Source organism: Grampus griseus (assembly GCF_964374135.1).
Source record: "Grampus griseus genome assembly, chromosome: 10".
In the NCBI taxonomy this organism is placed as follows: domain Eukaryota; kingdom Metazoa; phylum Chordata; class Mammalia; order Artiodactyla; family Delphinidae; genus Grampus; species Grampus griseus.
In genome coordinates, this window is record NC_139004.1 from 72,704,992 (window position 1) to 72,719,257 (window position 14,266).

A 14,266-nucleotide genomic window follows, 5' to 3' on the forward strand; every position below is an offset into this window, starting at 1 on the left:
TATGTGTTATCTCTGTTCAAATGCCACACTGTCAGAGAAGACTACCCTTACCCCTTACATTAAGTAGCACTTCCTTCACTATCCATCCCTTTTATCCTCACTTACCTTGCTTCATAGTACTTACCACCATTTGACATACTATATGTTGTAGACCGTTTTATTCATTGCCTTATCCCAATGCTCAGAATAGTACCTGCTACATAGTAGGTGCTCAATAAAAAGTTGTGAATGTAGGAATTTATCATCCATAAAATATAATTTCTTCTTTAAATAAAATTATATCATCATATAATCTGTTCATCTGTCACCAAATACGTACTGAATGTTTATATTCTGCAAGATACCCTACTAGGTTTTTTTTTTGGAAAGTACCTTTTCTTTTTTTTAATTTAATTATTTTTATTTATTTGTGGCTGCGTTGGGTCTTCGTTGCTGCTCATGGGCGCTACTCTTCATTGCAGTGCACGGGCTTCTCATTGTAGTGGCTTCTTTTGTTGCAAAGCATGGGCTCTAGGCACGCAGGCTTCAGTAGTTGCGACACGCAGGCTCAGTAGTTGTGGCCCATGGGCTCTAGAGCGCAGGCTCAGTAGTTCTGGCACACGGGCTTAGTTGCTCCGTGGCATGTGGGATCTTCCCGGACCAGGGATCGAACCCATGTCCCCTGCATTGGCAGGCGGATTCTTAACCACTGCGCCACCAGGGAAGTCCCTACTAGGTTTTATTAAAACATAGCAGCAACAAGTTTCAAGGAATTTATAAACTGAAAGTGTAGGAAGATAAGATCAGAGTGCCATATAAAAAGTATGGGAGGGCTTCTCTGGTGGCACAGTGGTTGAGAGTCCGCCTGCCGATGCAGGGGACACGGGTTCGTGCCCTGGTCTGGGAAGATCCCACATACCGTGGAGCAGCTGGGCCCGTGAGCCATGGCCGCTGAGCCTGTACATCCAGAACCTGTGCTCTGCAATGGGAGAGGCCACGACAGTGAGAGGCCCACGTACCGCAAAAAAGAAAAAAAAAAAAAGTATGGGACCCTGATGGTTCAGAGGAGGGACAAGTTCACTTCCACCTGAAGGTATATTTGAAGGTTATGTGAACAAGTTAGCATTTGCAATAAGCTTGAAATGAAGAAGAGGATCTCAGTTGGAGATGTGGCTTTCCTGGGCAGATGGATCTGAAAAGATAAAGGCCCTAAGAAACAGGAAGACAAGGGAACAATCAAAGGCAAAAATTGAAAATAAGGAGTTGTCCAATCTGCTCAGAAGTTATGGAACCAGATGGAGATAAGTTTGGAGAAGTGGACTGGAATATCTAGCTAAGGGTCTCAAATAGCAAGCTTTTTTATTAGTAGACAATGGGGAGTCACTAAGAGTTTTTAAGCATGAGAACATTTTTAGAAAGACAAATCTACCAGTTTGTAAAGTCTAAATACGCTAGAAGAGATGGCCAAAGCAGAAAGTATACAAGGGAAAGAAAAGAGACTTAAGAAAGAAGATTGAAGGATGTCAAGCGTGACAGGAATGAGGAAGAACAACTGAAGGAGGCAAAGGAGACATGGTCAGAGGCAAAAGGAGAACTAAAAGGAATTTGAAGGGAAGGATGGCCACCAGAACAATAAAGGCATAAACTAGTAAATGCCATAAAGAAAAAGATCATGTCTGTTTTGCTCACCGATCTATCCATAGCACTTAGATAGTGTCCATCAAGGTCAATAAATATCTGTAGAATGAATGATCAGAATAGTGGATGTGGAAAAGATTCTGCATATCTAGTTCAGTACTTTCTTTAATGCATGAATACTCTCAAAAATTTCAAGTTGTACCCCAGGATGGGTGAGGGGAGATGACATTCATCATTTTCTGAGGTAGCTCAATTTATTGTCAGCTAGCTCATATTCTTCGAAATAAATTTCTTGAGTTGTATCCTTTTAAATTATATTCTCTGGAGCTGTATAAAAAAGTCACATTCCTCTTCTTTGTTACCCTTCCAAAACTTAGTAATACCTATCCAGTTCCTTTGACCATTCCTGTCAATAAAAGTTACCATTTATGGTGAGTTTCTGACGTTCTAGGCATTGGCATAAGATCTTTATATGCATGGATCTCATTTAACTCTCACAGAAATCCTAAGAGGTAACCATTATTATAATATTATCCCCATCTTACAGATGGGAAGATGAGGATAAGCAAAGTTACTTGACTTGCCAAATTCACATTAATAAGCTGTAGAGATGGGATATGAACTCAGGCCTGTCTAAACTCCTCCCCATTAAGCAAATCAGTTCCCTTCAAATTAGGTAGTTTCAAAATTCCTCACTCTCATTGGTAGCTATAATGGTTTAGCAACATCCATCTTATAGTGTGACCCCAGAATTCCAGATGTTGCTTGACCAATGGAGGGTGAAAATTTTCTCTCCCACATTCTAGACATTCTTCATTTATTAAAAGAGACTAAGACTGAATTAGCTTTTATGAGTAGCCTCATTTCCCTGTTGTGCCTTACTGAGCTTGACTAAATCAAAATTAAAACATGATGACACAAAACCTATGGGATGCAGCAAAAGCTGTTTTAAGAGGGAAGTTTATAGCAATACAATCTCACCGCAGGAAACAAGAAAAATCTCAAATAAACAATCTAACCCTACACTTAAAACAACTAGAGAAAGAAGAACAAAGAAAACCCAAAGTCAGTAGAAGGAAAGAAACCATAAATATCACAGCAGAAATAAATGAAATAGAAATGAAGAAAACAATAGCAAAGATCAATAAAACTAAAAGCTAGTTCTTTAAGGAGATAAATAAAATTGATAAACCCTTAGACAGACTCATCAAGAAAAAAAGGTAAAGGATGCAAATCAATAAAATTGGAAATGAAAAAGGAGAAATCACAACTGACACTGCAGAAATACAAAGGATTATAAGACACTACTACAAAAAACTATATGCCAATAAAATGGACAACCATGAAGAAATAGACAAACTCTTGGAAAGGTACAATTTTCCAAGACTGACCAGGAAAAATTAGAAAATATAAACAGACATATCACAAGTAATGAAATTGAAACCATAATTTAAAATATTCCAACAAACAAAAGTCCAGGACCAGATGGCTTCACAGACGAATTCTATCGAACATTTAGAGAAGAGCTAATACAGATCCTTCTCAATCTCTTCTAAAAAATTGCAGCAGGAGAAACACTCCCAAATTCATTCTACAAAGCCACCATCACCCAGAAAAAGATATCAAAAAAAAAGATTAAAGACCAATATCACTGATAAACATAGATGTAAAAATCCTGAACAAATTACTAGCAAACAGAATCCAACAACACATTAAATGGATCATACACCATGATCAAGTGGGATTTATTCCAGGGATGCAAGGATTTTTCAATATACGCAAATAAGTCAATGTGATACACCACATTAACAAATTAAGGAATAAAAAACATATGATCATCTCAATAGATGCAGAAAAAGCTTTCAACAAAATTCAACACCCATTTGTGATAAAAATTCTCCAGAAAATGGGCATGGGGGAACCTACCTCAACATAATAAAGGCCATATATGACAAACCCACAGAGAGCATAATTCTCAATGGTGAAAAACTGAAAGCATTTCCTCTAAGATCAGGAACAAGACAAGGATGTCCACTATCACCACTCTATTCAACATAGCTTTGGAAGTCCTAGCCACAGCAATCAGAGAAGAAAAGGAAACAAAGGGAATCCAAATTGAAAAAGAAGAAGTAAAACTGTCACTGTTTGCTGATGACGTGATACTATACATAGATAATCCTAAAGATGCCACCAGAAAACTACTACAACTAATCAATGAATTTGGTAAGGTTGCAGGATACAAAATTAAGTCACAGAAATCTCTGGCATTCCTATAAACCAACAATGAAAAATCAGGAAGAGAAAATAAGGAAACACTCCCATTTACCACTGCAACAAAAGAATAAAATACCTAAGAGTAAACCTGCCTAAGGTGGCAAAAGACTTGTACTCAGAAAACTATAATACACGGATGAAAGAAAACAAAGATGACATAAACAGACGGAGAATATATCATGTTCTTGGATTGGAAGAATCAATATTGTGAAAATGACTATACTACCCAAAGCAATCTACAGATTCAATGCAATCCCTATCAAACTACCAATGGCATTCTTCACAGAAGTAGAACAAAAAAATTTACATTTTGTATGGAAACACAAAATACCCCGAATAGCCAAAGCAATCTTGAGAAAGAAAAACAGACTTGGAGGAATCAGGTGCCCTGACTTCAAACTATACCAAAAAGCTACAATAATTAAGACAGTATGGTACTGGCACAAAACAGAAATATAGGTCAATGGTACAAGATAGAATGCCCAGAGATAAACCCATGCACATATGGGCACCTAATTTATGACACAGGAGGCAAGAACATACAATGGAGAAAACACAGCCTCCTCAATAGGTGGTGCTCGGAAAACTGGACAGCTACATGTAAAAGAATGAAATTAGAACACTCCCTAACACCATACACAGAAATAAACTCCAAATGGATTAAAGACTTAATAAGACCAGACGCTATGAAACTCTTAGAGGAAAATATAGGAAAAACACTCTTTGACACAAACCACAGCAAGATCTTTTTTGACCCACCTTCTAGAGTAACAGAAATAAAAACAAAAATAAACAAATGGGACTTAAAAGCTTTTGCAGAGCAAAGGAAACCATCAACAAGACCAAAAGACAAGCCTCAGACTGGGAGAAAATATTTGCAAATGAAACAACAGACAAAGGATTAAACTCCAAAATATACAAACAGCTCATGGAGCTCAATACCAAAAAAACAAACAAGCCAATTGAAAAATGGATGGAAGACCTAAATAGACATTTCACCAAGGAAGATATACAGATGGCCAAGAAGCACATGAAAAGATGTTCAACATCACTAATTATCACAGAAACGCAAATCAAAACTACAATGAGGTTTTTTTTTGTTTTTTACATCTGTACCTTTTTCTTTTTTTAACATCTTTATTGGACTATAATTGCTTTACAATGGCATGTTAGTTTCTGCTTTAAAACAAAGTGAATCTGTTATACATATACATATGTCCCCATATCTCTTCCCTCTTGCGTCTCCCTCCCTCCCACTCTCCCTTTCCCACCCCTCTAGGTGGTCACAAAGCACCGAGCTGATCTTGCTGGGCTACACGGCTACTTCTCACTAGCTATCTATTTTACATTTGGTAGTGTATATATGTCCATGCTACTCTCTCACTTTGTCCCATCTTACCCTTCCCCCTCCCCTTATCCTCAAGTCCATTCTCTAGTAGGTCTGCATCTTTATTCCCATCTTGCCCCTAGGTTCTTCATGACCTTTTTTTTCTTGTTTAGATTCCACATATATGTGTTAGCATATGGTATTTGTTTTTCTCTTTCTGACTTACTTCACTCTGTATGACAGACTCTAGGTCCATCCACCTCACTACAAATAACTCAATTTCATTTCTTTTCATGGCTGAGTAATATTTCATTGTATATATGTGCCACATCTTCTTTATCCATTCATCTGTTGATGGACACTTAGGTTGCTTCCAAGTGGATGGGTATTGTAAACAGAGCTGCAATGAACATTGTGGTACATGACTTATTTTGAATTACGGTTATCTCAGGGTATATGCCCAGTAGTGGGATTGCTGGGTCATATTGCTGGCGGTTCTACTGTTAGATTTTTAAAGAACCTCCATACTGTTCTCCATAGTGGCTGTATCAATTTACATTCCCACCAACAGTGCAAGAGGGTTCCCTTTTTTCCACACAATCCACAGCATTTATAGTTTGTAGATCTTTTGATGATGGCCATTCTGAACGAAGTGAGATGATATCTCATTGTACTTTTGATTTGCATTTCTCTAATGATTAATGATGTTGAGCATTCTTTCAAGTGTTTGTTGGTAATCTGTATATCTTCATTGGAGAAATGTCTATTTAGGTCTTCTGCCCATTTTTGGATTGGATTGTTTGTTTTTTTGATATTCAGCTGCATGAGCTGCTTGTATATTTTGGAGATTAATCATTTGTCAGTTGCTTCATTTGCAAATATTTTCTCCCATTCTGAGGGTTGTCTTTTGGTCTTGTTTATGGTTTCCTTTGCTGTGAAAAAGCTTTGAAGTTTCATTAGGTCCCATTTGTTTATTTTTGTTTTTATTTCCATTTCTCTAGGAGGTGGGTCAAAAAGGATCTTGCTGTGATTTATGTCATAGAGTGTTCTGCCTATGTTTTCCTCTAAGAGTTTGATAGTTTCTGGCCTTACATTTAGATCTTTAATCCATTTGGAGTTTATTTCTGTGTATGGTGTTATGGAGTGTTCTAATTTCATTCTTTTGTATGTAGCTGTCCAGTTTTCCCAGCACCACTTATTGAAGAGGCTGTCTTTTATCCCCTGTGTATTCTTGCCTCCTTTATCAAATATAAGGTGACCATATGTGCGTGGGTTTATCTCTGGGCTTTCTATCCTGTTCCATTGATCTATATTTCTGTTTTTGTGCCAGTACCATACTGTCTTGATTACTGTAGCTTTGTAGTATATAGTCTGAAGTCAGGGAGCCTGATTCCTCTAGCTCCATTTTTCTGTCTCAAGATTGCTTTGGCTATTCAGGGTCTTTTGTGTTTCCATACAAATTGTGAATTTTTTTGTTCTAGTTCTGTGAAAAATGCCAGTGGTAGTTTGATAGGGATTGTATTGAATCTGCAGATTGCTTTGGGTAGTAGGGTCATTTTCACAATGTTGATTCTTCCAATCCAAGAACATGGTATATCTCTCCATCTATTTGTATCATTTTTAATTTCTTTCATCAGTATCTTATAGTTTTCTTCACACAGGTCATTTGTCTCCTTAGGTAGGTTTATTCCTAGATATTTTATTCTTTTTGTTGCAATGGTAAATGGGAGTGTTTTCTTAATTTCACTTTCAGATTTTTCATCATTAGTGTATAGGAATGCAAGAGATTTCTGTGCATTAATTTTGTATCCTGCAACTTTACCAAATTCATTGATTAGCTCTAGTAGTTTTCTGGTGGTATCTTTAGGATTCTCTATGTATAGCATCATGTCATCTGCGAACAGTGACAGTTTTACTTCTTTTTATTCAATTTGTATTATATTTTTTTCTTCTCTGATTGCCGTGGCTAGGACTTCCAAAGCTATATTGAATAACAGCAGTGAGCGTGGACATCCCTGTCTTGTTCCTGATCTTAGAGGAAATGCTTTCAGTTTTTCACCATTGAGGATGATGTTGGCTGTGGGTTTGTCATATATGGCCTTTATTATGTTGAGGAAAGTTCCCTCTATGCCTACTTTTTGGAGGGTTTTTTTCATAAATGGGTGTTGAATTTTGTCAAAAGCTTTCTCTGCATATATTAAGATGATCATATGGTTTTTCTCCTTCAATTTGTTAATATGGTGTATTACATTGATTGATTTGTGTATACTGAAAAATCTTTGCATTCTTGGGATAAACCCCAGTTTATCGTGGTGTATGATCCTTTTAATGCGCTGTTGGATTCTGTTTGCTAGTATTTTGTTCAGGATTTTTGCATCTATGTTGATCAGTGATATTGGCCTGTAGTTTTCTTTCTTTGTGACATCTTTGTCTGCTTTTGGTATCAGGGTGATGGTGGCCTCGCAGAATGAATTTGGGAGTGTTCCTACCTCTGCTATATTTTGGAAGAGTTTGAGAAGGATATGTGTTAGCTCTTCTCTAAATGTATGACAGAATTTGCCTGTGAAGCCATCTGGTCCTGGGCTTTTGTTTGTTGGAAGATTTCTTTTTTTTCTTTGCGGTACGTGGGCCTCTCACTGTTGTGGCCTCTCCCTTTGCAGAGCACAGGCTCCAGACATGCAGGCTTAGCGGCCATGGCTCACGGGCCCAGCCGCTCCACGGCATGCAGGATCTTATGGACCGGGGCACAAACCCGTGTCCCCTGCATCGGCAGGTGGACTCTCAACCACTGCGCCACCAGTGAAGCCCTGTTGGAAGATTTTTAATCACAGTTTCAATTTCAGTGCTTGTGATTGGTCTGTTCATATTTTCTGTTTCTTCCTGGTTCAGTCATGGAAGGTTGTGAATTTCTAAGAATTTGTCCATTTCTTCCAGGTTGTCCATTTTATTGGCATATAGTTGCTTGTAGTAATCTCTCATGATCCTTTGTATTTCTGCAGTGTCAGTTGTTACTTCTCCTTTTTCATTTCTAATTCTATTCTATTGATTTGAGTCTTCTCCCTTTTTTTTTGATTGAGCCTAATGGTTTATCAATTTCGTTTATCTTCTCAAAGAACCAGCCTTTAGTTTTATTGATCTTTGCTATCATTTCCTTCATTTGTTTTTCATTTACTTCTGATCTGATCTTTATGATTTCTTTCCTTCTGCTAACTTTGGGGTTATTTTTGTTCTTCTTTCTCAAATTGCTTTAGGTGTAAAGTTAGGTTGTTTATTTGAGATGTTTCTTGTTTCTTAAGGTAGGGCTGTATTGCTATAAACTTCCCTCTTGGAACTGCTTTTGCTGCAGCCCATAGTTTTTGGGTCGTCATGTTTTCCTTGTCATTTGTTTCTAGGTATTTTTTTCATTTCCTCTTTGATTTCTCCACTGATCTCTTGGTTATTAAGTAGTGTATTGTTTAGCCTCCATGTGTTTGTATTTTTTACAGATTTTTTCCTGTAATTGATATCTAGTCTCATAGCATTGTGGTCAGAAAAGATACTTGATACAATTTCAATTTTCTTAAATTTACCAAGGCTTGATTTGTGACCCAAGATATGATCCATCCTGGAGAATGTTCCATGAGCACTTGAGAAGAATGTGTATTCTGTTGTTTTTGGATGGAATGTCCTATAAATACCAGTTAATTCCATCTTGTTTAATGTATCATTTAAAGCTTGTGTTTCCTTATTTATTTTCATTTTGGATGATCTGTCCATTGGTGAAAGTGGGGTGTTAAAGTCCCCTACTATGAATGTGCTACTTCCGATTTCCCCTTTCATGGCTGTTAGTATTTGCCTTATGTATTGAGATGCTCCTATGTTGGGTGCATAAATATTTACAATGTTTATATCTTCTTCATGGATTGATCCCTTGATCATTATGTAGTGTCCTTCTTTGTTTCTTGTAATAGTCTTTGTTTAAAGTCTGTTTTGTCTGATATGAGAATTGCTACTCCAGCTTTCTTTTTTTTTTTTTTTGCGGTACGCGGGCCTCTCACTGTTGTGGCCTCTCCCCTTGTGGAGCACAGGCTCCGGACATGCAGGATCAGTGGCCATGGCTCACGGGCCTAGCCGCTCCGCGGCATGCGGGATCTTCCCGGACTGGGGCACAAACCCATGTCCCCTGCATCGGCAGGCGGACTCTCAACCACTGCGCCACCAGGGAAGGCCCTCCAGCTTTCTTTTAATTTCCATTTGCATGGAATACCTTTTTCCATCCCCTCACTTTCAGTCTGTATGTGTCCCTAGGTCTGAAGTGGGTCACTTGTAGACAGCATATATATGGGTCTTGTTTTTGTATCCATTCAGCCAGTCTATGTCTTTTGGTTGGAACATTTAATCCATTTACGTTTAAGGTACTTATCTATATGTATGTTCCTATTACCATTTCCTTGATTGTTTTGGGTTTGTTATTGTAGCTCTTTTCCTTCTCTTGTGTTTCCTGCCTAGAGAATTTCCTTTAGTATTTGTTGTAAAGCTGGTTTGGTGGTGCTGGATTCTCTTAGAATTTGCTTGTCTCTAAAGGTTTTAATTTCTCTGTCAAATCTGAATGAGATTCTTGCAGGGTAGAGTAATCTTGGTTGTAGGTTTTTCTCCTTCATCACTTTAAATATGTCCTGCCATTCCCTTCTGGCTTGCGCAGTTTCTGCTGAAAGATCAGCTGTTAACCTTATGGTATTCCCCTGTGTGTTACTTGTTGTTTTTCCCTTGCTGCTTTTAATATTTTTTCTTTGTATTTAATTTTTGATAGTTTGAATAATATGTGTCTTGGCATGTTTCTCCTTGGATTTATCCTGTATGGGACTCTCTGTGCTTCCTGGACTTGATTAACTATTTCCTTTCCCATATCAGGGAAGTTTTCACCTATAATCTCTTCAGATATTTTCTCAATCCCTTTGTTTTTCTCTTCTTCTTCTGGGACCCCTATAATTCGAATGTTGGTACATTCCTTGTTGTCGCAGAGGGTCTGAGACTCTCCTCAATTCTTTCCATTCTGTTTTCTTTATTCTGCTCTGCAGTAGTTATTTCCACTATTTTACCTTCCAGGTCACTTATCCGTTCTTCTGCCTCAGTTATTCTGCTATTGATCCCTTCTAGAGAATTTTTAATTTCACATATTGTGTTGTTCATCACTGTTTGTTTGCTCTTTAGTTCTTTTAGGTCCTTGTTAAATGTTTGTCGTATTTTCTCCATTCTATTTCCAAGATTTTGGATCATCTTTACTATCATTATTCTGAATTCTTTTTCAGGGAGACTGCCTATTTCCTCTTCATTTGTTAGATCTGGTGGGTTTTTATCTTGCTCCTTCATCTGCTGTTCTCATTTTGTTCTCATCTCTCTTCTCATTTTGCTTAACTTACTATGTTTGGGGTCTCCTTTTTGCAGGCTGCAGGTTCGTAGTTCCCATTGCTTTTGTTGTCTGTCCCCAGTGGCTAAGGCTGGTTCAGTGAGTTGTGTAGGCTTACTGGTGGAGGGGACTACTGCCCGTGTTCTGGTGGATGAAGGTGGATCTTGCCTTTCTGGTGGGCAGGTCCACGTCTGGTGGTGTGTTTTGGGGTGTCTGTGGCTTTATTATGATTTTAGGCAGCCTCTCTGCTTATGGATGGGGTTGTGTTCATGTTGTGCTAGTTTTTTGGCATAGGGTGTCCAGCACTGTAGCTTGCTGGTCATTCAGTGGAGCTGGGTCTTGGCGTTGAGATGGAAATCTCTGGGAGCTTTTCGCCATTTGATATTACGTGGAGCTGGGAGGTCCCTTGTGGACCAGTGTCCTGAACTTCACTGTCCCACCCCAGAGGCGCAGCCCTGATGCCTGGCTGGAGTAGCAAGAGCCTGTCATCCACATGGCTCCTAATAAAAGGGAGAAAAGAAAGAAAGAAAGAAGAAAGAAAGAAAGAAAGAAAGAAAGAAAGGAAGGAAGGAAGGAAGGAACGAAGGAAGGAAGGAAAGAAGACAAAATAAAATAATGTAAAATAAAATAAAATATAGTTATTAAAATAAAAAATAATTAAGAAAAAAAATTTTTAAGTAAAAAAAACGGACAGACAGAACCCTAGGACAAATGGTGAAAGCAAAGCTATACAGACAAAATCACACACAGAAGCATACACATACACAGTCACAAAAAGAGAAAAAGGGATAAATATATACATATTGTTGCTCCCAAAGTCCACCTCCTCAACTTGGGATGATTCGTGTTCTATTCAGGTATTCCACAGATGCAAGGTACATCAAGTTGATTGTGGATATTTAATCTGCTGCTCCTGAGGCTGCTGGGAGAGATTTCCCTTTTTCTTCTTTGTTCACACAGCTCCCGGGGTTCAGCTTTGGATTTGGCCCCACGTCTGCATGTAGAACAGCATCTGTTCTTCACTCAGACAGGACGGGGTCAAAGGAGCAGCTGATTCAGGGACTCTGGCTCACACAGGCTAGGGGGAGGGATGGGTACGGATGCGGGGCAAGCCTGCAGTGGCAGAGGCCAGAGTGACGTTGCCCCAGCCTGAGGCGTGCCGTGCATTCTCCCGGGGAAGTTGTCCCTGGATCTCGGGACCCTGGCAGTGGCGGGCTGCACAGGCTCCCAGGAGGGGAGGTGTGGATAGTGACCTGTGCTCGCACACAGGCTTCTTGGTGGCTGCAGCAGGAGCCTTAGTGTCTCATGCCCATCTCTGGGGTCCGCGCTGATAGCCGTGGCTCATGCCCGTCTCTGGAGCTCCTTTAAGCTGTGCTCTTAATCCCCTCTCCTCGCGCAACAGGAAACAAAGAGGCAAGAAAAGTCTCTTGCCTCTTCGGCAGCTCCAGACTTTTTCCCAGACTCCCTCCCAGCTAGCTGTGGTGCACTAGCCCCCTTCAGGCTGTGTTCATGCAGCCAACCCCAGTCCTCTCCCTGGGATCCGACCGAAGCCCAAGCCTCAGATCCCAGCCCACGCTCACCCCGGTAGGTGAGCAGACAAGCCTCTCGGGCTGGTGAGTGGTGGTCGGCACCGATCCTCTGTGCGGGAATCTCTGCACTTTGCCCTCCGGACCCCTGTTGCTGCGCTCTCCTCCGTGGCTCCGAAGCTTCCCCCCTCTGCCACCCGCAGTCTCCACCCATGAAGGGTCTTCCTAGCTTGTGGAAACCTTTCCTCCCTCACAGCTCCCTCCCACTGGTGCAGTTCCCGTCCCTATTCTTTCGTCTCTGTTTTTTCTTTCTTCTTTTGCCCTACCCAGGTACGTGGGGAGTTTCTTGCCTTTTGGGAGGTCTAAGGTCTTCTGTCAGCATTCAGTAGGTGTTCTGTAGGAGTTATTCCACATGTAGATGCATTTCTGATGTATTTGTGGGGAAGAAGGTGAACTCTGTGTCTTACTCTTCCACCACCTTGAAGCTCCTTACAATGAGGTATTAACTCACGTCGGTCAGAATGGCAATTATCAAAAAATCTAGAAAAAATAAATGCTGGAAAAATGTGTGGTGAAAAGGGAACCCTCTTGCACTGTTGGTGGGAATGTAAATTGATACAACCACTATGGAAAACAGTATGGAGGTTCTTTAAAAAACTAAAAATAGAACTACCATATGACACAGCAATCCCACTACTGGGCATATACCCTGAGAAAATCACAATTCAAAGAGACATGTACCACAATGTTTCAGTGCAGCACTATTTGCAATAGCCAGGACACGGAACCAACCTAAGTGTCCATCGACAGATGAATGGATAAAGAAGATGTGGCATATATATACAATGGAATATTACTCGGCCATAAAAAGAAACGAAATTGAGTTATTTGTAGGGGGGTGGATGGACCTAGAGTCTGTCATACAAAGTGAAGTAAGTCAGAAAGAGAAAAACAAATACCATATGCTAACACATATATATGGAATCTAAAAAAATAAAAGGTATTGATGAACCTAGTTGCAGGGCAGGAATAAAGAGATAGATATAGAAAATGGACTTGAGGACCTGGGGTGGGAGGGCGAAGCTGGGGCTAAGTGAGGGTAGCATCGACATACATATACTACCGAATGTAAAATAGTTGGCTGGTGGAAAATAGCACAGGGAGATCGGCTCGGTGCTTTGCGATGACCTAGAGGGGTGCGATAGGGAGCATGGGAGGGAGGCTCAAGAGGGAGGGGATATGGGGACATATCTATGCATATGGTTGAATTGCTTTGTTGTGCAACAGAAACTAACACAGTATTGTGAAGCAATTATACTCCAATAAAGATCTATTAAAAATAAAATTCCTAAGGCTTTCTCACATGGAGTAGAAAATGTGCCTGGAATATCCTCCTTCCTCTTTTCTTTGTTAATTGTCAAGGCCCAGGCCAGACTCCCCTTCATCCATCATTTTCTCTGTGAGCAGCCTAGCTCTCAGTGATCAATACTTTCAAGGATTATACTTTGGTATGCTAGTTGGCACTAGCTACCTTGCACTGCAATGATCCCAACATAAATATGCGTAACTACCTTGAGCTCTTTATATATAAATGTCACCCTTTAATATAGCAATAATTTCCTGGAGTGTGTTTTCTCTACTGATATAAATAAAAAGAGCTGCGAAGAATGTAAGAGCTAGTGTTTTCACTCCCTGTTTTTGCTTTCTGTGTTAACAATCAAAAAACAGATAAATAAACAAAATTGGATAATTTCAAAGGACTGTGTAAGAGACTACATATGGTGAAGGAGAGAAAGGCTGGTCTGAATCAAGAGGGATTCCTAGTGGCCAAGGAAGAAGTGGCTCATTCATGGGAATCTGGAAAGCTACAAAACAATTTTCGATCTTTGCTCAGCCAAGTGTTCCAAGGAACTGGTCCCAGCAGAGGGCTCTGTTCTGCCCAGGACTCCTTACATCCCACCTTACTCCTGGAACTCTCTATCCACAGACCTCACCTGATAATACTCTTCCCCAGGTCCCTGATACTCTAGTGACATAGACCTTTGTCAATTCCTAGAACACACTGAAAGCATTCACATTGCAGGGCTTTCATGCTTGCTATCCCCTTTGCTACAGTGGTGTTCTCATGTTTATTTA

At 39.9% G+C, this 14,266-nt stretch overlaps 1 protein-coding gene across 1 annotated transcript in view; it reads right to left on the reverse strand.

Annotated features, from left to right (window-relative positions):
- The window catches only part of DNAH12 (dynein axonemal heavy chain 12), a gene marked incomplete at its 3' end in the record, with an annotated part of 211,639 nt that overhangs the window by 194,726 nt on the left and 2,647 nt on the right, over positions 1-14,266 (reverse strand). The window lies entirely within an intron of this gene.